A 27,386-nucleotide genomic window follows, 5' to 3' on the forward strand; every position below is an offset into this window, starting at 1 on the left:
ACTTAAAACATGCCACAGGGTGTGTTTACACACATATCCCCTCAGGCCCCGCCCCCTCCCTTCACCACTGTGCAAATGCACCCCGTGGCACGTTTTGAGTTGGGTGATTAAGTCCCCTTGAATCCTGAGGGTCCCTGGGGCACAACTAGCCCACCAGGTACCTCCAGTAAGCACCACAGAGCTGCGTTGCAGAGAGGTGTAAAAAGGGGCGTGGCCTGGACCACCACTCTGCAACACAGCCCTGTGGCGCTTACTGGAGGTACCTGGTGGGCTAGCTGGCCTCCAGGGACCCCCAGTATTGAAGGGGAATTATTACCCCATTGTAAAACTCGCCACAGGGTGCATTTGCAGTGTGTTGCTAGGAGGGAGCGGGGCCTCGGCACGATCTCTGTGTTTTTTAATTTTTTTTTATTTAGAAGGGGGGCTGCATGGCCCCTCTTCATATTACTTTTTTTGGGCCCTGGGGACCCCATCCCCCAGGGCCTTCCCCCATTTAAATTAAAAAATAATCGGGAAGAGGGCTGCATGGGCCCCCCTCCCATGGCCAATTCCAGCCCCGGGAACCCCATTTCCTGGGGCATGGCCACATAAATATTGATTTTTAATTTTGGAGGGGGCTGCGTGGCCGCCCTCCTGAGACCTCTATTGGCCCAGGGGACCCCATTCCCTGGGGCCTGGCATTTATTTATTTATTTTTGAAAAAATAATTAGGGGAGGGAGGCCGCGTGGCCCCCCTCCCGGGCCACTTCCAGCCCAGGGGACAAAATTTTTTTTAAAAAAAGCCCCAGGGGGTGGTGGTCCCCAGAGCAGCGGGGGGGCCATGTGCCCCCCCGCAATTATAATTAATAAAAGCCCCAGGGTGGTGGTCCCCAGGGCTTGGGGGGCCTTATAGGCCCTCCCACACATTAAAAATGAGAAGCCACGGGGGTGGCGGTCCTCGGGGCTACAGGGGGGCCATATGCCCCCCTGCAAATATTTACTTGGCCCACCCACGCTGCCAAAATTTGCGCTGGGTGCGCAAATCACGCCGTTTAAAAAAAAAAACCTTGTGGGACCCCCTGAGCAGGCCTAAGGGGTCAGGGTGTTTCTACCCTTCCCCCTTTTCTTTTTTTGCATTTCTTTTTCTGTTTTGGAGGCACAAGATGGCTGCCAACACTACCTGGTTTGGAGTTTTGACAGCCAATTAGTATGCTCCTCGTGATTGGGAGGATGCGCGGATCCTCCACGCCTCTAAATATTGAAACTTTTAGTTTTCATTTTCTCAGCAGCTACTGAACGGATTTACACTATTTTTAAAAAGGTCGCTTTCTGAGCCAAGCAGTACCTTTTTGCCAAATTTGGGGAAATTCTGTTCATTAGTTGCGGCTGTATTCTTGCATAAAGTTTCCTACGGGAAATAGATTTTTTTACTCTTATATTTTGAATTTCTCCGTAACTACTGAACGGATTCACACCATTTAAAAAAAAAAAGGTCTCTTTCTGAACAAAGGGCTACCTTTTTGCAGTCGCCAATAGGTAGTTATAGTTAGGACATCGTTTCTATTGAAAAAGCGTTTTTTGATTTGCTAATTTCTTTAGCGTTGCTTAACGAATCTTTGTGAAATTCTCCCAAAAATGGTCTATCTAGGTCAGCTCCTCTCCTGAAAGTTTGGGGGCGATTCGTCAAGCAGGGGCAAAGAAAAAAGGAGGTCCCAAAAAGTGTTTTTCGTGTGTTAATTTCCACAGGAAACTGCTGAACGGAATTACACCAAACTTGGCCAAAAAGTAGTGCTTGGTTCATAAAGCGATGTTTTTTTTTTTGAAATGGTGTAAATCCGTTCAGTAGTTTTTGAGATATTAAAGAAAAAATAATATATATATGTGGGCGGAGCCTAACCCCCGAGCACGAGCTCGGCTCTAATTGTCTGCTAACACTTCAAACCAGGAAGTGTTGACAGCATCTTGTGCCTCGTATCGAGTGAAAATCTTCTTGTGGATATCTTGGGGTCTGAGTAGCTGTTTCATTTCAGGTAGCAGCACAGCCTGCATAGTCATTTTGAACTATGCATGCCATCGGTTACACACCGCAAACTTGGTGGTGCGAGGAGGAGAATTTCAAATGAGAGTGCACGCCGCTCCATTTTTCAACATTTTCAGATCATGAACGGGTGCCATTTAGTTGAGATAGATACCGTAATATTTATGACTGGCATTATGCGCCTGGAGCAGTTTTGCCCACCACATGAGCTACATTTGAATGCGTGGAGCTGGTAACGGGATTCACGGTCCTTAAACCCTGCCTCATACGCAGCAGCACTAAGGTTGCAGCCGGTAGCCATGTGTCCCTGCCAGTGCGCTAATAATGCTGTTTTGTTTCAAGTAGCAGCACAGCCTGCAAAGTAATTTTGGACCGCACACACCATCGGTTACACACTGCAATCCGAGTGGTGCGAGGAGGAGACACTCAAATGCGAGCGCACACCGCTCCGCTTTTCAACATTTTCAGATCATGAACGGGTGCCATTTAGTTGAGATAGATACAGTAATATTTATGATTGGCATTATGCACCTGGAGCAGTTTTGCCCACCACACAAGCTACATTTGAATACGTGGAGCTGGTAACAGGATTATCAGTCCTTAAACCCTGCCCCATACGCAGCAGCACTAAGGTTGCAGCTGGTAGCCCTGTGTGCCTGCCAGTGCGCAGTGATTTCAATTCAGTGGATGAAATACCTGGGAGTTCAATGGAGGGCGTGGCACCGGGGAAGCCCGGCCCTCCTTCCTGTGTGCCACACCACGTCTCTGATGACACTCTCATCGCTTCCCACTTCCCCAGCCACCAGCCCTCTCCACCTCCTCGCTGACTTGGTGGGCAGAAAGCTGCAGACGCTGGCATCGGTAGGCAGGGCAATTAAGTACTGTGTACAAAAACACATAGTGACATTGTCTATAACTTATTTATTTTAAAGGCATATTGTTTTAAACTATAAGTGGAGGAACGCATTTCGCTAGGGCAGTGCGAGCTTGTTGCTTCACACATGCACTCACTTTAATGGTAGGTTGCAGGAGTGGACTCACCACTATAAAAATGCAATTATTTTCATCTGTGGGCAATCAGTGTGATCGGCCGTTTCAGGTGCAAGCAGTACATCAATGGGCAGTGCACATGTGTGTGAGTGCTCTTGCAGCTTCCGGGTACTACAGCATGCCGAGCCAGGGGGCTTCTAAGCACCCAGAGTTAACACTGGCTCGGAGCGTGCTAGACCCCTAGGGCGGTTCCCTGGTTGTATTTTTTTAGATGGAGATTGTCTTAAATGTGCAGGTTTGCTGCTACTGCCCTAATATACGCTGCCATAATAAAATAAGCGCGTTGTGTGGGGATGCTGAGCATCAGTGTGAAAGGCTAAAGCGTGCCCATCGGGGTGCTGTCACCCCCCCCGCACCGGAGGGGCGCAGATGTGAAAGGCATGCACTTCTTCGACACGGCAGCCTTCGACACGGTCTCGCACTCTATCCTGAGTGATCGTCTCTTTAACTCAGGAATAAGAGAGGTAGCGCTGACATGGTTCAAAAACTTTCTTGGCCATAGACGTCAAGTCACAGTGCTAGGGGAATTCAGCTCTGAGGAAAAACATATCAGTGCACGGGTCCCTCAGGGCTCTAGTCTGAGCCCTGTACTCTTCAATCTATATATGGGCCCCTTGATTGAGCTCATTTCCTTCTATCAGATCAGCACAATATCATACGCCGATGATACTCAGCTCATCCTGGTGCTGGACAGAGAGCTACCTGGAGCTGAAGAGAACCTCAAAAACTGCCTCACTGCCACTTTCGAGTGGATGAAGTGCAACCATCTCAAATGCAATTCGGGGAAAACCGAAATCTTGCCATTCGGTCCACATAATTTGTTTTCGCCCAAACAATGGTGGCCTGAAGATGCCGAAGCCCCCCCAAATACCATCTCCTGTGGCCGTAACCTAGGCATTAAGTTCGATGATGCTTTATCATTTAAGCAACAAGCAGTGGCTGTGGCAGGCACTTGTTTTCACATCATCAGAACACTCAGGAAGTTTTTTGACCTCCTTCCAGCAAGTAAAACGGTAGCGGTTGCACTTATAACATCTAGACTGGACTACTGTAACAGCCTGTATGCAGGAGCAAATAAATCTGTGCTCCACAGACTGCAGATGGTCCAGCATGCAACTGCCCGTTTGGTCCTTGGCTGGCCTAGGAAGTCATCGGCCTCGGCAGCCCTCACCATCCTTCACTGGCTACCAATACATAAGCGTATCCTATTTAAAATCCTGGTTATCACTTTTAGAGCCTTTCACTTACAGGGACCCAGGTATCTGTCGAATGGCTTTAGGCGCTATCGTCCTGCACGCAGCCTAAGGTCCTCTAATCAAAACCTACTTGTGACCCCTAAATATAGGCTCTCCAGTAAGGGTGGGAAATCCCTAGCTGTAATCGGCTCCAGGGCGTGGAACAAACTGCCACCTCAGCTTCGGCAAATTTCAACAGACAAACTCTTCAGGAAAGTCCTGAAGACTTGGATTTTCTCCCTTACAGACACCGCATACAAAGCCCTAGTATAAAATGCACAGGACCCCTCGAACAACATCAGTTAGCCATGTTCCATCTATGTTGACACCTAGCGCCAAGATGCTCCTTGGAGTGATAGCTGCGCTATACAAATGTACCTTCCATTCCATTCCATTCTCAAGAGCTGAGGAAAAAAGCAAACTATGATCATTTTGAAGCTGTGTGAAGGGTGTGCAGAGAGACAGTGAGAGGCAGCAGAGATTGGTACAAGTTGTGATGCATCATGTCTTCTGCTTAGATAAGGAAAAAAAATAACATTTCTGGTAAATTACCCTTATCTAGTACACAATGTTAGTTTAGGTGAATAATGAAACTGCTGACAAGAGTCGATCACCCATCCCAATAGTGTTTTCTTTGTATTCTGCTTTTTGTAGTACTGCTTTATTTCAAATGCACTGATTTTAATTAATTTGCATATAAATATTACATTTGTGTTTTTTACTACCCAACTCAATGCCCAATGTAGTTCCCCCCCTTAGGGATTGAGACGTAGGTCACAATTATAAATATACACATTACACAGTGAGAGCATAAGGAACAAAGCTGTCTTTCCGGGATTGAAATGTATAACCTGCAGGTTACACCGGAATCTTTGCAACAAGCACATGGACCTTCTGAGCGCTCCTTTTAGTATTCAAAGCTGTGACTTGCAGATTATATACTGTTCCCTGGAGCCACAACGACAGCTATTTACAGTTCTGTAAAACTGCTGCACTCAGGTAATCAGTGGTGTGTTTAGTGCAAATGCATGCATGCCTATATTCGTGTTGTGCATGAAAAAAAAGTGACACTTTTGTGACTTTATTTAATCATTAACAGGGCAGATGAAACTATCCAAGAAGACTGTATCGCCTTCCTGGAGTCTAAACGTTCAATATATTAGCTGAGGCTCACTGTCTCTGTGGCCAGTAGGGTGAAATTCCTAAGTGATCATAGTTACCCTCAATAAAACCTCTGTAGGGTTTTTGAAATGACCCTCACCCACAGATTGCCTGTGGACTGTTTCATCATCAAGTCCCTCACCCAAAACGATGGTACAGCTGGATGGGCTCCACCTTCTACAGTGAGCTCTTGAAAGGCCTCCTTGTCCCAGTCATTGCAATATGAGACAATCCTCCCCATCTCTGCCCCCGACGCCCGTCTACCAATTTTGAACTCAAAGTATGTTACCTTAACACCCGCTCATTAGTAAAGCATCAGACAGAAATCTTTCATCTCCTTGATACTGACAGCCCCGACATTCTGTTTCTAACCAAAACTTGGTTGCATGATGGCTCCTCCCCTGACATTCTGGCCGCCATTCCTCCTGGCTACTATATTATTCAAAGCAACCGGGCCTCCAGTAAACTGGGAGGCGGCGTTGCTGCCATCATTAAACTCTCCCTCAGGTTCTCTGTTATCACTGTTTCCTGCATTCCCCAGGTTGATTGTCTTGTTGTCAGACTGAATTCTTCTTTATTCGCTCTTATTTGTGTTTTAGTCTACCGCCCTCCCCATTCCATGCCAGACATTCCTTCTCTGTTTGGAGATTTCCTCTCTCAAATTACTATTAACAACTCCAAAATCCTAGTCCTCGGGGATTTCAATTACTGGCCTATGGACGAGAAGGAAAGCACTTGCTCGGCAGCTTTTTCCGAGCTATTGCGCAGCCTGAATTGCCGCCAACATGTCAACACTGCCACCCATATCAGAGGTCACATTCTGGATCAGGTATGGTCCTCCAATCTTGTGATTTCGGCCCTTCTCATATCGCCATGTGCTTGGTCCGATCATTTTCTCATTACCTTCTCCCTCAAAATTCCTACTCCTCCAAGCAGTCCTCTTGATTCCAACCTTTCCGCTCGTAACTTGAACAGAGCAGACATTGACCTTTTTATTAATTTACTCAGGACCTCCACCCCTTTGGAATCTGATTCTCCGGACATCTATGCTCAGAACCTAAATCTCTGGCTTGAGTCCGCCAGTGACGTGGTCGCTCCCCTCCGACGGATCAAACTTAAGCGTCGCCATGACGCACAAAAATGGTTCTCTGAAGACCTTAAAGCCTTAAAACTCGGCCTCAGGCAAGCCGAGTGTCGGTGGCGCATAAACTACTCCCTTGCAGCCAGGGCAGAATTCTTGTCCCTCCTCAAAGGCTATAAATCCGCCATCGCGCAAGCAAAAACTACACACTTCTCCAATAAAATCACAGAGTCAGCTAATAAAGCTAAAAACATTTTTGCGATCATTGAGGAACTTTCTCATCCTGACAGAGTGTCCATCAAACCCCGTCCTTCCCAGATGCTCTGCGATTCCCTCAACCACTTCTTCATTGAGAAAATTGCCAAAATCAAAAATAGTATCCAGGTACCGCCCTCTCCGTTCCCCTTCCTGTCCCCTGTCCCCTCCTGCGCAGACCTCTCTCCTTGCCCACCCCTCACTCGGATCCCCGTTATTCTGGAAGCGGGGCTCCCCGTTCTCCTCAGCAAAGTTTCCTCAGGTTCTCCCACTGACTGCTGCCCCCCTAAGATCTTATGCAAGGCCTTCTCGGCCTACCCCGCCCCCCCTCTGGCTCTTCTGAACTCCTCCCTTACCTCCAGTCAAGTCCCTCGTCTTTTTAAGACAGCAGAGGTGGTACCCATTCTGAAAAAACCAACTGCTGATCCAACGGTCATGAGTAATTTCCGCCCTATCTCTCTCCTCCCCTACCTCGGGAAGGTGCTTGAGACTCATGTTACCAACATTCTCAGTTCTCATGTCGAGTTGTCCCATTTTCTCGACCCCCAGCAGGCCGGATTTAGGCCTGCCAACTCCACTGAGATGGTCATACTCTCCGTTATGGAAGAACTACGGAGGGGAGCCGACTCTAACATCTGCCAGGCCCTGGATCTCCTGGATTTGTCGGCTGCCTTTGACACGGTCGACCATGGGATCCTGGTCGACCGTGTCAGGCAGGCAGGGATCGAGGGTACCGCCCTTGATTGGGTTCGTTCGTTTCTCTCCGGCCGCCAACAAGCGGTTCGCCTGTCTCAATTCTCTGCGGATAAGGTCGACTTGACTTGTGGCGTGCCTCAGGGATCCTCCCTGTCCCCCCTACTCTTTAACCTATACCTCACCCCCCTGATCAGCTCTCTCTGAGACAAAAATGTCTCCGCATTTAATTATGCGGACGACATCCAACTAGTTTTCAACATCAACTCTTCGGATCAATCTGTTGCTGACTTTCAAACCACCCTCTGCCACATCAGTAATTGGTTGGGAGCTAACCATTTGAAACTGAACCCCGACAAGACCGAGCTGGTTCTTGTCGGTGGCCCTCCCAACCCTTGGAATTCCAACTTTTGGCCCGTCAGTCTGGGTCTGCCTCCCTGCCCTTCCACCTCAGCAAAAAGTCTGGGAGTTATCATTAGCAAAGACCTTTCAATGAAACCACAGATTAACGCCACTGTCTCTGCCTGCTTCTTTCAGTTGCGAAAAATCCGGAAAATTGCCCGATTTCTTACTACTGAAGCCCTTACTTTGGCCCTCTTAGCCCTAGTCATCTCCAGAATCGATTACGCCAATTCTTTATATGTAGGCATCCCCGACTACCAGCTAAAACGTCTGCAACTTGTCCAGAATCAGGCAGCCCGCGTTATTTTCCATCAACCTAGGCACTGTCACACCCGCCCTTTGTTAAAATCTCTGCACTGGCTCCCTGATTCTGAACGTTGCAAATTTAAGTTGGGGTGCCTCATCTTCAAATCTCTAGCTGGTCTTAATCCCGTGTTTATTTCTTCTCTCATTCACCCTTATGTTCCCACCCGCAACCTGCGCTCGGCCCATATGGCTCTTCTTAAAGTTCCTAAGGTCAAGCACAAGAAATGGGGCGGCCTCAGATTTTCGGTTCTCGCCCCTTCTTTCTGGAACACTCTCCCCCTGGACATAAGATTGGCCTCACCCTACACTCACTTCAGATCCCTTCTTAAGACTCATCTTTTTCGTTCTGCTTATAACTAATCTCCTTTTTCTCTTTTTTCCCCCCCTCTTCTTTTCCCTTTTCCCTTCTCCCCTCTCCTCCTCCCCCTTCCTCCCCAGGTAGTTGCTTATTCTAGCGCCAAGAAACCGTACGGTGAACGTTGCGCTTTACAAATTTCTTTTACATTACATTACATTACATTACATTACATTACAATCCTTCCCCCAAGCAGGCCTATCTACACCTAGTTATGTTATGTTAAAGAAATGTGTAACCAATCATTAAATCGCAGTCTCTGACTCAAGGAGTATATCACAGATCTCCCGGACTGTGCCTTGAATTAGGCCTGGGCCAAAATTCCGTTCCGTTTGTGGAAATTGCGATAATTTGGCATTTTCGCGTTCCGCGGAAAACGCGAAAATGTCAAAATTTCCGCATTCCGCAGCTTAGCGATAATTTGTTTCTTGCTTGAGCTGTAAAATAATACATTCTCGCGTGCGCGCGATCGCCTTACCTGAATCCCCGCGTTCGCCGACAAGTTTTCCCGATCCGGTCGCGTTCTCCACGAGATGTTGGATTGTTGGTAGCCATTTGAGCTGTCTGTTATTAGCAAATCAAAAAAAGAATTTTATATGGAAACTAGGTTGTAACTATAACTACCTCTTGGCGACCGCCAGCAGGTAATATATAATTATTACCTACTGGCGGTCGCCAGTAGGTAATATATAATTATTACCTATTGGCGGTCGCCAGTAGGTAGTTATAGTTATTACCTAGTTTCCATAGAAAATTCTTTTTTTGATTTGCTAATAACTTTGGCGTTGTTTGACGAAGGAAGAGAGAGAGAGTGAGAGAGAGAGAAAGAGTGTGAGTGTCAGAAAGGAAGAGATGGAGAGGGAGAGTGAGTGTTGACACTGGAGAAAATCCTCACAGCTCACCTTTCTGCCACAGGTGTGTCTCCAACCACGTTCCGGGATATAGGGCAGGCCTCAAGCTTAGTCATCTGAAACATAGTATGGAATCAGTAATGGATGAGTACATACAAGTGCGTTTGCCTAAAATACTGTTCCACCTTTGTGTATCCAGGCTAGTGTACCCCATCCATTTCCACTGCTCAGAGGTGTCTACTCGCTGCTGAACATCCACACTGCTGCACCCCATCCACTCCCACTGCCCAGAGGTGTATGACAGCCGCTACGCACCCAGGTTGCTGCACCCAGGTTGCTGCAGCCCATCGATTACCACTGCCCGCTGCTGCACAAACAAGCCTCTCTGCTCACCTTACACCACCAGCATGTGTCGAAGAGGGTCCACCACATGCCGAGGAAACCTCCTTAATTGTTGTGTACACGCGATGAAGCAGAGCTCACAATTCAGGTTGAGTGTTGATTGCAGGATGGCCATGCTTCATCGCAGGCTTGCAAGACAAAAAGCAAGATAAGATTGTGCGTCATGCGTCCATCAAAGGAGAGAGAAAGAGAGATAGAGAGAGAAAAAAGAGTGAGAGGAAGACAGAGAAAAAGAAAGAAAGTGAGAGGAATACAGAGAGAAAGAGAGAAACAGTCATGGGTCTGACGGCCTTTAATGAATCTGGATTGATAATGGTGGATTAGTTCTGGCATACGGTCAATCAACCAGGCAGCTAAGATAGCCGAGTAGAGCTTTACGTCTAAATTTAGACGGCGATGGGGCGGTATATAGCGCACAATTGTGTTTTCTTCCACGGTTCGGGAATAACCTCTTCTGGGATTATAGGAGACGTACGTTTATTGTTCCACTCCTGCGAGACCCGGGGGAACTGCAGTGCCTGGAGGTAGCTATGTTGCATATCTATGTCCCGAGGTTCCTCGTGTATAGTGCCTTGTAGAAGGATCCAAAAATATCAGCCTTTTCTGTATCTTTGTGGACCAATCCACCCTCCCTGTCCTGTATGCCTCCTATATATTCTCGTTCACTCTTCTCTTTCAGCTGTCTTGCTAAGTGTTTGCCTATTTTGTTTCCCTGGGAGTATGAGAGCTGACGCAGTTTCGATAATGTGAGCTCTGCCCTGATGTTATAAATGGCCCTGAGCTTCCCCCGTAGTGCTCTGAGGGTGCATAGAGAACCTCTAGTGGGGTTGCTTTTGTGATTAGTTTCCGCCAGTTCCAATTCTGTCTCTAGATTGACCCTTTCCTTAGTCCTCCGCTTATTCAGGGTGGAGTTAAGCGCTATGCATTTCCACCGGAAAACCATTTGAAAGCATCCCAATTATTGAACACCGATGTATCTTTGGGGGTGTTTAGGGTAAAAAAGTCCATGATCGCTTCCCTTAGTTCGATACGGAGCACCCTATCTCTTGTGAGAGAAGTCAGGAAATACCATTTGGGTGTTGTAGACCCAATCCCACTCCACTTTAGACAGATCGAGAAGGGACAGCATTAAAAACTTCTTAATTAGCGTTTTCCATATATGGAAAGCAAATGCCAGAACATTAAAAAAAATACAAAATAAACGTATAAAAACCTCAAACTAATAAAATAAACCAATGAAACTAACCCATCAAATAAACAAACACTATATAAACAACAATTCTTTTCACATAATGCAAACTACAATCCTACACAAAAAAGAAGAGGAAACTCTGCTGGATTACTCACAGAAATCAGATTTACTACCCTGAATGAATTTTACAACGGCACCAAGTAAGTCAAACGCAATTTAAACTACCAAACTACTTATACTTTTCCCCAAATATATTTCAAAATGTCACTTACTAATATATTTCTCTTTGCACTTATATCTCCTCTACAGATACCTCCTAAAAGGCATCCCAAAACTACTTCTACTTCATCAACAGAAAAGTCATTTACAAAGTAAGTACATTTCTCTTTTACATACCACTATTCCCTAAAATACCCACTTATTCCCAAGTTCCCCATCATCTATATATTAATAAAACAAACATTAAAGCATTATATTTCTTCTTACCAACAGAAATATTTTTGAATAAAAGAAAACAGAAGTTTGAAAATAAACAACACCATCTTCAGTGACCTCAACAGCAACATACTAAGTATATAAAATTAAATGTGTATGTATTTTCCTTTAATATGTACTATATGATATTAATTAATATATTGAAATATTTTCTTAGACCTAAACAAATCACCATGACTGAAGGAGCCGAATTTGTTATGTCACAAAAAGGCAAAATGTTATTGTGTTCTATGGGTTATGTATACACACAAGAAAAACAAAGTGGTTTAAAAATATTTTGGGAATGCAGTAAATATTATTCTAATAACTACTATGGTAGGGCTATTACACAGGAAACAACTGATACATCTGTTAAAGAACATAACCATGCACCAAATGTAACAGAGATAGAAATTAGAAATACCCTTGAAAATATAAAAGCAAGCACTAGCACAGATAGACCTACCACTGAGATACTGATGGAGCAATTACTAACCATACCCCAACATGCATCTAGTCAGTTGCCAACTATTGACTCTTTAAAATGAACCATAGCATGACAGAAAATAATCACTACATCTAGTAAACCTGCCCCTAGAATATTTCAAGAGGTTGAGATTCCCCCTGAGCCACCAATGAACCATTCATATTTTTTGACAATAAATGCAATGACAAACAAATGATTATGTTTGCTACTGCAAACAATTTAGTAAAATTGCAACACTGTTATACTTGGATGATGGATGGAACTTTCAAAATGTGTACCGAACCATTCTATCAGTTATACACAATACATGCTTTGGCCAAAATGCTAATATTCCATTTGTCTATACTTTACTCCCTAACAAAAATCAAACTACATACTTGGAAATGTTAAACCAAATAAAAGATAAAACCAATAATTATTTCCCCCAGAAATTAATTATTAATTTTGCCAACATGCCAACACCAATGTAGCACAACAAATAGGAAAGCTAAAGTGGGGTGCACACAAATGGAGGAACATGGAGACAAACTACAAGCATGCGTACAACACATCAAGACAAGGAACATAGAACAACACCCTCAACCCATCAAAGCACACATGGCTGGCACAGTGATTGAAGTCGAACCACAGACAGCTCAGTGCAACAACACAAGGAGACAGCACGGCAACCCATGTATAGGCACAAGAAAGAAAGGAAGGCCCTTAAGTCAAACTGTGAACAGCCACATATGTACACAACTACTTCACAGGAGTTTACCAGCAGCACAACTCACAGGGCCCATTCACACACTCCATGACTGCCAAACACCAGAAGGAATCTACACACATACCCCCCTCACACCAGCAGCAAACAACCCCAGTGTCAAACACACTGAAGGCTGGCAATACTTTCCAACAACTTGAACAGAGGACTGGGCAGCACCCACAGTTGAACTGCATATGAGCAACCATGACTGACAAACAGCACAGGAACTTCACATATAACCCATTGGGGAAACACCCTGAGTGACACATTGATCCTGGCCAAAGAACTGCACCACAAAGCACAGTGTCACAAATGAAGTGATGGGGAGGCACACACACATGTAAACCAAGGGGACAGCTGACATCAAAGTGAAGTGTACTGCATGTCAGCAGGGGACATGGCAGGAGTGTACCATCCACAAATAGAGGGAGAGCAGACTCACAATGGGTAGGTACCTGAAGAACAGATAGGGGACAATATGACAACACACACAACATGCCATACTGGAGGCATAAATGCACCATGTGACAGCAATTATTGATTTTGAGGATGCCATGTTCAATAGTATACTAAAATGCTACCTCCATACAGCAATCTAGGGTTGCTATTACCACTTTAGTCAGTGTCTCTGGAGACATCTACAAAAGTCAACCCTTAGGGGCCTATTAGGATGGCGGGCGGTGTCTCCACCATGGTGCTGGTGGTGTAGAAAAATGCATTTTTCCGCCCACGAGCAGTGGTCCAATAGCCCGCCATATTAGTATGGCCAAACATAGTCCATTTCCTGTCTGCTGCGGTGCAACATGAACCGCCATCAAGGTCAGCCCACCACAATGGCGGTGGGAGGCAATGGAGACTCACCGCCGTGCGGAATGACGTCCGCCCCACTCCACAAATTAGGATGCCCCAAACAAGCAGATGTACCACAGCGGAGAAACCGCCCAACCAGAGACGGCGGTGGCTCGACAGCGGAGCGCAAAACTAGATTCCCGGTCCCTTCCACCCGGTCCCAACTGCCATGGATCCAGCTCTACACGTTTTTCCGGTGCTGTACCTGAAACATCACCAGCAACTCATGGACTGCCGCGGACGCCGCCGTAGGTTCGCAATAACACAAATACAACACACAACACATGGGCTGATACAGGGTCCAAATCCACATCAGATACCCTGTTGGGGACAGGAACACATCCACAAGTGCACCCACACATGACCCACCTGCCACCAAGTCACCCCTCCTCATCCTGGACATACATTTTCCGCCATTATGCAGCAATGTCCCAGTCACGTCACCGCAGCGGTGAACACAAGGGACTACATGCGCACAATGCAGAAGGCAGGGCCAGTGCCAGGCATGGGCAGGGCACAAAGACCACATGGCCACACCTCCACCTACCACAGACTAGAACACCCCCTGAAGGCACATGCCATGTGCCCCTCCTGTGCACCCCCATGCACAACAACAAGCCAGGTGAATACACACCCCGCACCACCCAAAAAACAACCAGGAAGACAGCCACAGCAGGAATGACTGTAGAGGAACACACAGCATAGTAGCACAGGAGGACCAGGGAAACACACACACCACAACACCACCACACTCGGGGCAATAAAAATGAGAACAAGCACCAAATGAACACACATACATACAAGGAACAAACATCCTACTGGACACACAACCTGCCAAGTCACACAAACACACCCCATACTGACAAACAGACACATACACACACCACATGCCAACACCAATGGAACACAATAAATAGGAAAGCCAAAGTGGGGTGCACACAAATGGAAGGCCATGGAGACGAATAACAAGCATGTGTACAACACAGCAAGACAAGGAACATAGAACAACACCCTCAGCCCATCAAAGCAAACATGGCTGGCACAGTGATTGAAGTCAAACCACAGACAGCTCAGTGGAACAACACAGGGAGACAGCAAGGCAGCTCATGTATAGACACAAGGATGGAAGGATGACCCTAGAGTCAAACTGTGAACAGCCACACATGTACACAACTACTTCACAGGAGTACACCAGCAGCACAACACACAGGGCCCATTGACACACTCCATGACTGCCAAACATCTGCAGGAATCTACATACAAACCCCCCTCACACCAGTAGCACACAACACCAGTGTCAAACACACTGAAGGATGGCAATACTTGCCAGTCAATACACAGACAAACAATCACACACCCTGAGTGTAGCCACAAACATCACACACACACAGGGATGCCAGAACAAATGTCTGCACAAAAACAACAGACACACACATAACCCAACAGAAACACACACAGAACCACAACAAGACCACATATGCCCTGTGTAGCTAAACTGTGGAAAGGCAATGGAAGCACAGACACAACAGGAGTTCACAACTTCATCAGTCAGGAACAATGCACAGACAACATACCACAACAGAGACAAGAAGTGCACCATCACAGAAAAACACCGCCACATCAAACAAACAACAGATGCACAGACAAATCAATCACATAGCAAACACAGCAGGGGATGCACACCAGGCAATGACAAGGCAACATACACCAACAGCTTTGAATGCACAACAAGCAGTTTGTGCACACCAAGCATACCAGCCCCACACAGACATGAGTGACATAACATCAACCCACACAACACCAATTAGCACAGCACAAAGACAACAGCACACCCATGAAAGGATGCAGTACCACATATATCCAACACAACACCAACAGATGCACAAGTCTGGGACAGAAAGGTAGAAAAAAGGTGAAAAGAGGACTGGGCAGCACACACAGTTGTACTGCACATGAGCAACCTTGACTGACAAACAGAACAAGAACATCACATATAACCCATTGGGGAAACACCCTGAGTGACACATTGATCCTGGCCAAAGAATTGCACCACAAAGCACAGTGTCACAAATGAAGTGATGGGGAGGCACACACACATGTAAACCAAGGGGACAGCTGACATCAATGTGAAGTGTACTGCATGTCAGTAGGGGAAATGGCAGGAGTGAACCATACACAAATAGAGGAAGGGCAGCAGACTCACAATGGGTAGGCCCTGAAGCACAGATAGGGGATGGTATGACAACACACACAACATGCCATACTGAAGGCAAAAAGGCACCATGTGGCAACAATGCATGAGAAAACACAACCACAATGGCAGTGTGGAGCAGCAGGTCTGCACAGTGAGTACAAACAGTATCAAGACACATGGATGATCAAAAAAACACAACACTGACTTGCCAGTCACACACTCTGCATACTCACAAGTGACAAAAACAACAAGTAGGAGTCAGACAGAACTGCAAGGACACACCAACACACTGCACAATGCACAACATACAACTCACACATGTGCATACAACCACATCCACAGTGCTGAACAATCAATACAACAGGCGTTCATCTCCTGGATGACACATGTGTGTAGTTGACAATGCAGGGCCATGCACACATCAACACCCACGATAAACTCACCCCTTCACACTGCAAACTTTGTGACCACACAAGAGCACACATTGCAAATGAAACCATGGGACTAGGATGACTGGCCATCACAAGATGACCACACACATATACCACTGAGCACACATAAAGGAAGAACACACATACATGATGACCCTGGCAGCCTGCCTGCAATACTGTAGATAGAATCCCGCTCTGTGCTGGCAGTGCCACCCAACATGTCATGTGTACAATATAGCCAACATGAACATATTGAGAAAATGACAACTGCTTGCCATTTAAAATGGACATCATTGCCCCCACAAGTATCTGGGTCAGGAAGAACTGAAGTCCCTGTCACCCCTGTAAAAAATAGAGTAAGTGAGCCAAGACATTGGCCATGTTGAAGTGGCACACAGACCATGTGGCACAGTAAACCATATACACACAGCAAAATAACTTTATTTAGTAAGGACACTGACAAAACAGACAACAGGAGAAACTGTCTTTATTCACATATTGCACAGATAGGCACCATGATTAGAGAAGAGCAAGTCACAAAATGCGGAGTATGTCCATGAGAAGCTGCACAGACAAGGGCAAAACAGCAGTGAACAACAAGTCCAGTGGGCATGGCAAAGTGCAGATGATGTCCATGAGAAGCTGCACAGGCAAGGGGCACACAGCAGTGAACAACATGGCCAGTGGGCAGGGCAAAGTGCAGAGTATTTCCATGCGAAGCTGCATAGGCAAGGGCAAAACAGCAGTGAACAGCAAGGCCAGTGGACAGTCCAAAGTGCAGGCTGAGTCCATGAGAAGCTGCACAGGCAAGGGCAAAACAGCAGTGAACAGCAAGGCCAGTGGGCAGGGCAAAGTGCAGAGTATGTCCACGAGAAGCTGCACAGGCAAGGGCAAAGCAGCAGTGAACAGCAAGGCCAGTGGCCAGTTCAAGGTGCCAACTGAGTCCATGAGAAGCTGCACAGGCGAGGGAAAAAAACTGTGAACAACAAGGCCAATGGGCAGGGCAAGGTGCAAAGTATGTCCTTGAGAAGCTGCACAGGCAAGGGAAAAACAGCAGTGAACAACAAGGCAGTGGGCATGGCAAAGTGCAGAGTATGTCCATGAGAAGCTGCACAGCGATTACTTGAACACAGCAAAGAGCAACAAGGCCAGTGGCAAAAACGAAGTGCAGAGTATGTCCAGTAAAGGCTGCACAGGGAATGTGTGCAACTGTACTTTTCCATGGTCAGCAACACAGTCAGGGGGTAACAATGTGCAGTACAAGCCCACCTGTGGGAGAGACAGGTGTCTGAGGGTGAATACCACTCAGACTTGGCTGTCAGGCAGACTGGGAGCTGGCTGTGTCTCGGGGACTGTCGGGCACCTGAATGGGGAGAGAGATGCCCAGCTGAGGTAGAGCTATCAGTGGCTTGGCAAGCCGGAGGGCTGCTTGGACCAGGTGGTGTAGTGGCATGTGGAGGCAGAGTTATGCAGACGGGAGACACGGTGTGGCTGGGAGATTGTGGAGGGATGCCTTTCCATTTCTTGGGGATCCTAACTGGCTTGACTGACTTTGGATCAATGGGAAGTTGTGTGGATGCAACAGGAACACTCACTACCAAAGCTGCATCAGGTGCAGACGCTGGCACTCCCTCTGGGGATGTGCTGGATCCAGCAGAATACTTTGCCTGGCTTTGCCTTTGCCCCTCCATCCCATGTTTACTAGGTGTTACCCCTTCAGTGCCCTCCTTCCCCTGCTTCACTGGGCTTGGAATGGGAGTCGAGGTGGTGGGTGAATCTGTCTTGGAGCCCTTACTGGATGTACCCTTGGCATGCACCACCTTCTCGGTGGGTACAGAAACTGTATGCTTCTCTTTGCAAGATGCTTTAGGGACAGGAGAGTCCTTGGATGGGGATGCCACTGAGTCATGTGAGCCTGAGGTCTGCTTCTTAGCAGTTGTTCCCCTGGTGTCGCCTGACGGGCTTTTGTCCTTGCGCTCTGGGTGGCTTTGGTCTTCTGTGGGGATGGTGTCTGCGCCCATGTCCACTTGGGTTGTTGCTGCTGTGTGCTTTGTGTGCTGTATTGTGACTTAGAGGTATGTGGACAGTGGTCGCTATCGTCAGACGTGGCCAATGCCAAGGGGGGTGGACAAAGGGACTGGAGCTGGACTGTGAGTATGTGCTTGATGAAGGGCTGACATCACAGTGGAGGACAAAGCCTGGACAGTCTGGTGCAGCCCACCCACATCTGAATGTATGCCCTCCATGAAAGCAACCACCTGTACCGATTATTTGTCGTGGGCAATGAAGGCATTGAGGAGAGCTGTCTGGCCTACACAAAGCTGGCGCAAAAGGTCTGCAGACTCAGCCCTGATGGCAGCAGAGTGGGACAGGGGCAGGAGCAGTGGTGCCCGGGGTGAAGGAAACTCTTCCCCTCTTACTGAGGCAAACATGGGCAGCACCAGAGGAAGTGGCTGGGAGGGTGGGCACTCGCCGCTGTGTGGTGGAAGATGATGCAGAGTCCCCGTTCCCTGTGCCTGCCAACACGGATGCATCCCCGCTGGCATCTGATGTTATGGTACTTTGCATCTCGGGCTGGGATTCCTCCAGCAGACTCCTATCCCCCTCTGAGGCACTGGTGACATCTGTGTCACTGGGTTCCTGTGCAGCTGCTGTGCTTGTTTCACCCCCACTGGTGTCCGTCTCCTGTCCCTCCGTGACCCCAGGAGATGCTGCATGAGAGAGAGAGATGTAGGGTCAGTTCAGTGGTAGCAACAGAACAAACATATGTAAGCAATGCATAACATAAGATGACCAAATCTACATGTTGCACACCACCCTGTGCAATCTCATTGTGCTAACTCACTATATTGACTCAAACAGTGCATAGAAACTGGAAATTCAGGCATAAGTGAGCCATGTGATGACCACACAGCACAACACCCTGTTAGTGGCTCAGTTCAAACAGACACACACGTAGCTTTGAGCACACATAGGGACATGATGGGGGCACACTGCTTTTTGCCACTGACATATCTGGATGGAACAGGAGTGGATAACACAGACACAGACTACAACATGACATTCCACAATGGCCATGAGCCCATGCCACCCACCATGTTGTACTTTGGGGCCCAAAGACTGGTGTACATTGTTGTCAGATGTCTATGCCTCCCACATATGAGTGCATGCTATGGACACATTGATGAAGGCACACTTAGATCGGGGACACTGCTGTTCACTCCCATGGGATTCCCCAGACTGCCCTAATGCAGACGATACCTGAAAACCATGACTCAGAATGCAATGGGAATGCACAGTACTCAAATTACCTTTGTAAGTACAGGTAGGGCAAATGCATAACACCTGCACCCAGCCCAGCAGCCACTTACATGGCACTGCATCACACTACCGACATCACATAGGCCAGCGCAGGTACAGGCACTGTACACATGCAGCCACTGCCAGCCAGAGTCACCCTCCCCAGAATACTCACCCCTAGCTTGCTGCTGATGCTCCTTCAAATGTGCATCCAGCTCAGGCTGTGTCTCGGACAAAATGCGGCCCATTAGTGGTGTCATGCTGTGCCATGCCAAACGCCCAGTGTGAGGAAGCAGCCCCAAGGTCATCTCCGACACATTCTTTGCCTGCCAGCTGATTTCGTCCCACCTCTTGTGGCAGTGGAAGCACAGTCGGTTTGAGATACCCAAAGCCCACACCTTGGCCGCAATGGCCCTCCACACGGCATTATGCTGGTGCACATTGAGCTGCAGGCATAAGAGACAAGAGAGCAAATGATCAGTGACACAGTGTTATGTACCTACATATCTCAGTACAGCAGCAAGATACAAACTCATCACAAATCCAAAGATATGTCCGACAGAGACAAGTACACATCTCACATGGTACAGCTGCATGGGAAAAGCTGATATAAATGCATGCAGGTGTGAGGGGAACACAATTCCTGCACATCTCACACACATGCAGGATTCCAGCACTGAAACCCCTGTGTAGCCAGCCCACATCTCCAGTTCATTTCTAGGTTGAGCAACATATACATCACATATCAACCTGTGTTTGGGGATAGGTCACTGTGTCCAAGACTGCACAGCCCTCAATGTCCCTGCCCTGCGAATGGATAACTGTGTCATGGATGTCACAATGAGGGACATGCTCTCCCAAATGCAAATTCCTGATCACAAGGCTGGTCTTGTGCAATCTACAGTGCTGAGATGGCTGATAGCCGGAGTGCAATGAGAAAAGAATGATGTAATACTCTGTAAGTGAAATGATGTGTCCTTGTCTTAGTGGGCGGTGGCTGTGCAGGCCAGGTGGGCTCACACTGAGATGGACAACAGGGGCACACACAGCCATTCAGCCAAGCAATCACTGTCCTGACTCCTGCATGAACAACTTTCGGTGTCACTGTATGGCTGCCAACACAACACAGGTCACTCAAACATACATGTGCAGGCAGGGAAACCTGTGGCATTGGGTATACACACCTTCCCCCTGGAGACAGCTTGTTAGGCAGTGCATGACACAACCACACACTCTCAGGCACATACTGCATCAGTCCAACTATATGTGTGCACCTCCTGCCCTCCCCCCACTGTTGAGGACTTACCACAACATTTGGGGCACCATTTAGCCTTGGGTACTGTGTGAGCACCTTGTCCACCAGGACCTCCAGCTCCTCGCTTGTGAAGGGACTGGCACGGATCTTCTTTGTCCTTGCCATCACTGCAGACACGAGACAACAGCAGCAGAATTAGGTGGTGAGGGGTCTCTGGCAGTAGGCTCTGGGAGCAGCAGCAGGTGAGGGGTCTCTAGCAGCAGGCTCTGGGAACAGCAGCAGGTAAGGGGTTACTGACAGCAGGCTCTGGGAGCAGCAGCAGGTGAGGGGTCTCTGGCAGCAGGCTCTGGGAGCAGCAGCAGGTGAGAGATCTCTGGCAGCAGACTCTGGGAGCAGCAGCAGGTGAGGGGTCTCTGGCAGCAGTCCCTGGAGGCAGCAGCAGGTGAGGGGTCTCTGGCAGCAGGCTCTGGGAGCAGGTGAGGGGTCTCTGGCAGCAGGCTCTAGGAGCAGCAGCAGGTGAGGGGTCTCTGGAAGCAGGCTCTGGGAGCAGCAGCAGGTGATGGGTCACTGGCAGCAGGCTCTGGGAGCAGCAGCAGGTGAGAGGTCTCTGAAAGCAGTCCCTGGAGGCAGCAGCAGGTGAGGGGTCTCTGGCAGCAGACTCTGGGAGCAGTAGCAGGTGAGGGGTCTCTGGAATCAGGCTCTGGGAACAGCAGCAGGTGAGGGGTCTCTGGCAGCAGTCCCTGGAGGCAGCAGCAGGGGAGGGGTCTTTGGCAGCAGGCTCTGGGAGCAGTTGAGGGGTCTCTGGGAGCAGCAGCAGATGAGGGGTCTCTGGCAGCAGGCTCTGGGAGCAGCAGCAGGTGAGGGGTCACTGGCAGCAGGCTCTGGGAGCAGCAGCAGGTGAGGGGTCTCTGGCAGCAGTCCCTGGAGGCAGCAGCAGGTGTGGGGTCTCTGGCAGCAGACTCTGGGAGCAGCAGCAGGTGAGGGGTCTCTGGCATCTGGCTCTGGGAGCAGCAGCAGGTGAGGGGTCTCTGGCAGCAGTCCATGGAGGCAGCAGCAGGTGAGGGGTCTCTGGCAGCAGGCTCTGGGAGCAGGTGAGGGGTCTCTGGCAGCAGGCTCTGGGAGCAGCAGCAGGGGAGGGGTCTCTGGCAGCAGGCTCTGGGAGCAGCAGCAGGTGAGGGGTCACTGGCAGCAGGCTCTAGGAGCAGCAGCAGGTGAGAGGTCTCTGGCAGCAGTCCCTGGAGGCAGCAGCAGGTGAGGGGTCTCTGGCAGCAGACTGGGAGCAGTAGCAGGTGAGGGGTCTCTGGAATCAGGCTCTGGGAGGAGCAGCAGGTGAGGGGTCTCTGGCAGCAGTCCCTGGAGGCAGCAGCAGGGGAGGGGTCTTTGGCAGCAGGCTCTAGGAGCAGCAGCAGGTGAGAGGTCTCTGGCAGCAGTCCCTGGAGGCAGCAGCAGGTGAGGGGTCTCTGGCAGCAGACTGGGAGCAGTAGCAGGTGAGGGGTCTCTGGAATCAGGCTCTGGGAGGAGCAGCAGGTGAGGGGTCTCTGGCAGCAGTCCCTGGAGGCAGCAGCAGGGGAGGGGTCTTTGGCAGAAGGCTCTGGGAGCAGGTGAGGGGTCTCTGGCAGCAGGCTCTGGGAGCAGCAGCATGTGAGGGGTCTCTGGCAGCAGGGTCTGGGAGCAGCAGCAGGTGAGGGGTCACTGGCAGCAGGCTCTGGGAGCAGCAGCATGTTAGGGGTCTCTGGCAGCAGTCCATGGAGGCAGCAGCAGGTAAGGGGTCTCTGGCAGCAGGCTCTGGGAGCAGCAGGAGGTGAGGGGTCAGTGGCAGCAGTCCCTGGAGGCAGCAGCCAGTGAGGGGTCTATGGCAGCAGGCTCTGGGAGCAGTGGAAATGTGAGCCTCCCTCCCACACATATATAGCCCCCTGGGGTCGTTTCAAAGGTGCCAAGCTGCAGCAATTGGTGGTCCAGGTCTACCTCTTTCAAATTCATCCAATGACCGCATGGCGGAGACACACCGCTGGGGCCCAGCGTGTGCTACCACAATGGTGAATCTTTCAATAGTATCCAATGACCAGCTCCACGGTGGCGGAGCATGCCTACCATGATTTTCAAAATTGCATCATGCCACTGCAATCAAGGTTTCCATTGGCTGTAAGGGCATGATCCACTGCGGTGACACACCACTGGGGACAGGAGGTAGCTACCATGAGTTGGGTGCCATACATTCACATGAGGCACCGTGATTTGGGTGGTGGAGCATGCCAACCGCTATTAGGGCATGTGTCCATGCTTATCACTACTGCACTTGTGTAAATGGGGAGTGCTGGTGACACACCACTGGGGAAGGCGGTAGCTACCGCGAGTTGGGCGGTGGAGCATGACAACCGCCATTTGGGCATGTCTCCATGCCTATCACTACCACACTTCTGTAAATGGGGAGTGCTGATGACACACCGCTGAGGACAGGCGGTAGCTACCATGAGTTGGGCGGCGGATTATGCCAACCTCCATTTGGGCATGTCTCCATGCCTATCACTACTGCACTTGTGTAAATAGGGAGTGCTGGTTACACACCGCTGGGGACAGGTGGTAGTTACCGCGAGTTGGGTGGCGGAGCATGCCAACCACCATTTGGGCATGTCTCCATGCCTATCACTACTGCACTTTTGTAAATGGGGAGAACTGGTGACACACCACTGGGGATAGGCGGTAGCTACCGCGAGTTGGGTGCCATACAATCGCAATGGCCATCTGGCAAACATCAACAGTGCACAGTGTCCACATGGTCAATGGCACATCATTGTGCACACGATGCCAATGTTACATTTACTCCACTGGTGACTACACATGCCATGTTTGTGTATGTGATTTTGTTGATTGGCCTGTACTCCTTCACATGTCACTTATGATATTGATGGTCATGTATGCAGGACAGTGTTGGTCTGGACTCTACAATGTGTACACATGTCAATGTGTTGAGGTGCAGTGACAATCACAGCAATGTTCGTCTCAATGAATGATGATCTTTTTTGCACGTCCTCTTATTTCTATGCACACATTCGTCATTTCTGCTCTGACTGTGGTCATTGTGTTGTGGATGTGTGCCAGGTTCAAATGACACATAAAGGTGTGTCAGGTACAGCAGCTAGGTATGAGACATTGGGGTTGATTTGTTACACATATGCTGGATGCTATACTCCCAGGCGTGTCCATGATAAATGTGGCCATATCCCTAAGTGCATTCACATTGACCGAGGTGGTGTTTGAGGTACTTGTTTTGTGTAAGTTGACAGGTGTGCCATTTGTGTAGCTGAAGGTGTCCCTACATGTAAGCTGGTCTGTAACTCAATTTTGATGACAGTCATTGTTATTGTTGTGTCATCCAGAACGTGAGATGCTGTGCCCATCTCATGATGTATTACATTGACATGTGTCCACTTTTATCTCATCTAGGAGGAGACCAAATCTGCTTTGTCACTTGACAGTGCTGGAGGACATGGAGGATGTGGCGATCATTCGGAAATGCTGTATGGATAGAGCCACCCTGAAAACCCTTTGTGATATGTTGGAGCCCCACCTGCAGCCTCGCAGGACATATCCAACAGCTTTCACCCCTACTTATTAGGTGATGGTGGCCCTGCATTTTTTTGCCACTGGATCGTTCCAGCACACAGTGGCCAGCACAGGTGGGATGTCACAAACGATGTTCAGCATGTTGCGGTGTGATGTTCGGTCTGCCATGATGATATACAAGGACATATATATCCATTTGCCCAGGAGTCTGGAATTGGCAGCTCTGAAGGGAGATTTCTATCCCCTTGAAGAATCCCCCATGTTGTTGGTGCCATTGATTGCAACCATGTTGGGCTTGATCCACCATAGGCATGTGAGCACATTTACAGGAATAGTAAACATTACCACTCCATAAATGTGCAAGTGGTGTGCCTGGCAGATATGATCATCTCCCACATGTGTGCCAAATTCCCAGGCTCAGCCTATTACTCCTACATCCTGCGGAACAGCATTTTACCCCAGCTGATGGCTAATCTGCTTCCCGAGCATGCATGGATTGTGGGTGAGTATGCCTAGTTGTATGGCGTGCTGGGTGAGTGACCTGCTGCCCTCTGCCTCAGCGACATTGCAATGTATATTTGTGTGTGTCAGACCTAGGTGACTCTGCATATCCCAACCATCCCTGGTTGCTGAGCCCACTGTGGAATGCCAGGACCCTGGCTGAAGTCCGCTACAATGATGCCCATGGGAGGACACATTGTGTGGTGGAGCATACTTTTGGTCTGCTTAAGTCACGTTTCTGCTGCCTGGACAGGACCAGATGTGCACTGGCGTACTCACCCGGGAAGTTGTGTCAGATTGTAGTGGCATGCTGCATGCTCCACAACCTAGCCATTCGCAAGGAGATTCCCCTGCTCCTGGATGATGAGGACCCATGCCCCCCGCCTGCAAACCAACCTGTGTCCAGTGATGAAGACAGTGGAGAGGAGGAAGGTGTTGACCTGCATCAACAGCTCATTACTCGCTACTTCACTTGAAGGTGGGTGACAATGTACAATGTACCCATTGTCTGATGATGTTACTGTTGTTGTGAAGGGGTATGTGAAAATTGTAACTGCAGCCAGTTGTAGACTCAGTGGTGGTTAGCAATGTTTCTGGAACAGGTCATTTAGGCACATCTACAGGATGTGTATGTTGACCCCTGTTGCCCATTGTGACATGTGCATGTTGGATTAACTTGATGGTAGGTGTTGTGTGATGTCTGTGATGCCACACCCAGACCAGTGAATGTTGTTCTGTTGTGTTTTCCTAGGTGCCTTCAACTTCTCCTTGTCTACATACAGTCCATACTCCTGGTACATTGTGATCATGTTGAAGACTGTACATCCTGCAATAAAGATGGAGCAGACACAACAACATGAGTGTAAGGATTTTTTATTTACAATGGTGACATGTGAGGAGGGTGTACATTTACATTGAGGTGATTGGTGGAGCAGTGAGTTGACAGTTATGGTAAATGAGATAATCGAGTAGTCACCACATTGATGTGGTGACCCAGTCAAACAGACAGATGCCATTCATAAGGCAGTGTGGGGAAGGACAGTCCAAAAAGTCAATGCAGTGGTGAAGAGGGTTGCCATCAGGGCTGGCTCCGTGACTGGCATTTGGCAGGTGCTTTGCCTCCAGATACTCTCAGGGTTATCTTAGGACGGCCCCATTGTCGCTTGGCAGGGGGGGCCCTGCTGCAGGGCCAGTGGGGTCTGAGGACTCATCCCTCTCTGTAGCCGTAGGGGAGGATGGTGAACTGTCATCCTGCAGCCCACCAGAGGTAGGTGGAGGTGTTGGTTGTGGTACATGCCACAATTTGTCCCATGCGGGTGTCAATGGACCTCATCAGCAGGATGAGCTTGTGTAACAATTTGTCTGACTGGGCGTTCATAGGCCCTAAGGACTCTGGTGATGTGGTCCAAGGATTGGGTTCCAGCCTCTTGGTGTCTGTGGTTGACCCTGCCCCTCCCACCTACCCTGCTGTCACGGACCTGTTGCCTCACTACTGTGGGCTCCCACATCCTTCCCTGCCCTCCTCTGTCGGTGGTGTGGGGTGGTCATCCTCTGGGACAGGGGGAGCGTTGCGGGCAATGCTGGTGTGGTGGTGGAGGACGCACAGGCCGTGACAGCAGGGGTCTGCAGAGGTGTTTGTATTGCAGCAGATGTGGTGGGGAGATTATGGGGTCCTGGGACCTGTTGCACCCTGGCACACCAGATGGGCCGACTTCGAGCTCATCGTCCAGAGAATCCTGGGAGTCAACATCAGAGAGTCCATGTACAGGGGAAGACTGGCTCTGAAGGTTGCTGGTGTTGTCCTCTGCAGTGAGTTCGTGGTCACCTGTGAGTCGGATGGGAAATGGTCATTGTAGTGCATCCCGCAAGCTTTGTGTTAGCTGTGTGTTATTCACTGTTTGTACACTACACAGTTGACTGATCACCACATTGTTTTCTATGTGCACTACTGTGTCTCCTGCCATGATGCAGTGGTACATGCATTACTTGTCTATGGTGTGAGGTGTCAAACACACCATGCGCCACATGCATAATTTGTGATTACAGAGACCTGTTGACATCTAGGGACTGGCACAACATATTATTTCATTGAGGACTCTTTGTGGATTTCTCTGACCTGGCAGACATCACATCTGGCCATGGACTGGCCATTGTCATCTCCTGCATACCTTTGTCCTGCCATGTGCATATCTTGATTTATACCACCAAACATGCTTTCTTATTTTTTGAATGGTCCTTGTTGCTCTGGTCTCATGGCACTGCACATGTCAATAGGTGCTGTGCATGATTGTGGACAGACTGTCTTCTACATGTGCATTGGTGTGTCACACTTTGGTAGCTGTGAAAGTTTCCTTTGCTTACATGTGTGCACACTGTGCATGGCAATGGGGTCGGTATGCATATTTGTTGAATGAGAGGGCTGGTGTTGTCATGTGGCACCATTTCTTTTGTGACGAATGGGTAGGTGCACGTACTGGCAACTTACCTGTTATGTGCTCACATTTGGCTTTGTTATGTGACACATCTGTGTGTGCGTGGTGGAGGCTTACATCCTGCTCAGTGGGGTCACAAGACAGAATAATATGT

The sequence above is a fragment of the Triturus cristatus genome, chromosome 8, assembly GCF_964204655.1.
Source record: "Triturus cristatus chromosome 8, aTriCri1.1, whole genome shotgun sequence".
NCBI classification, from domain to species: Eukaryota; Metazoa; Chordata; class Amphibia; order Caudata; family Salamandridae; genus Triturus; species Triturus cristatus.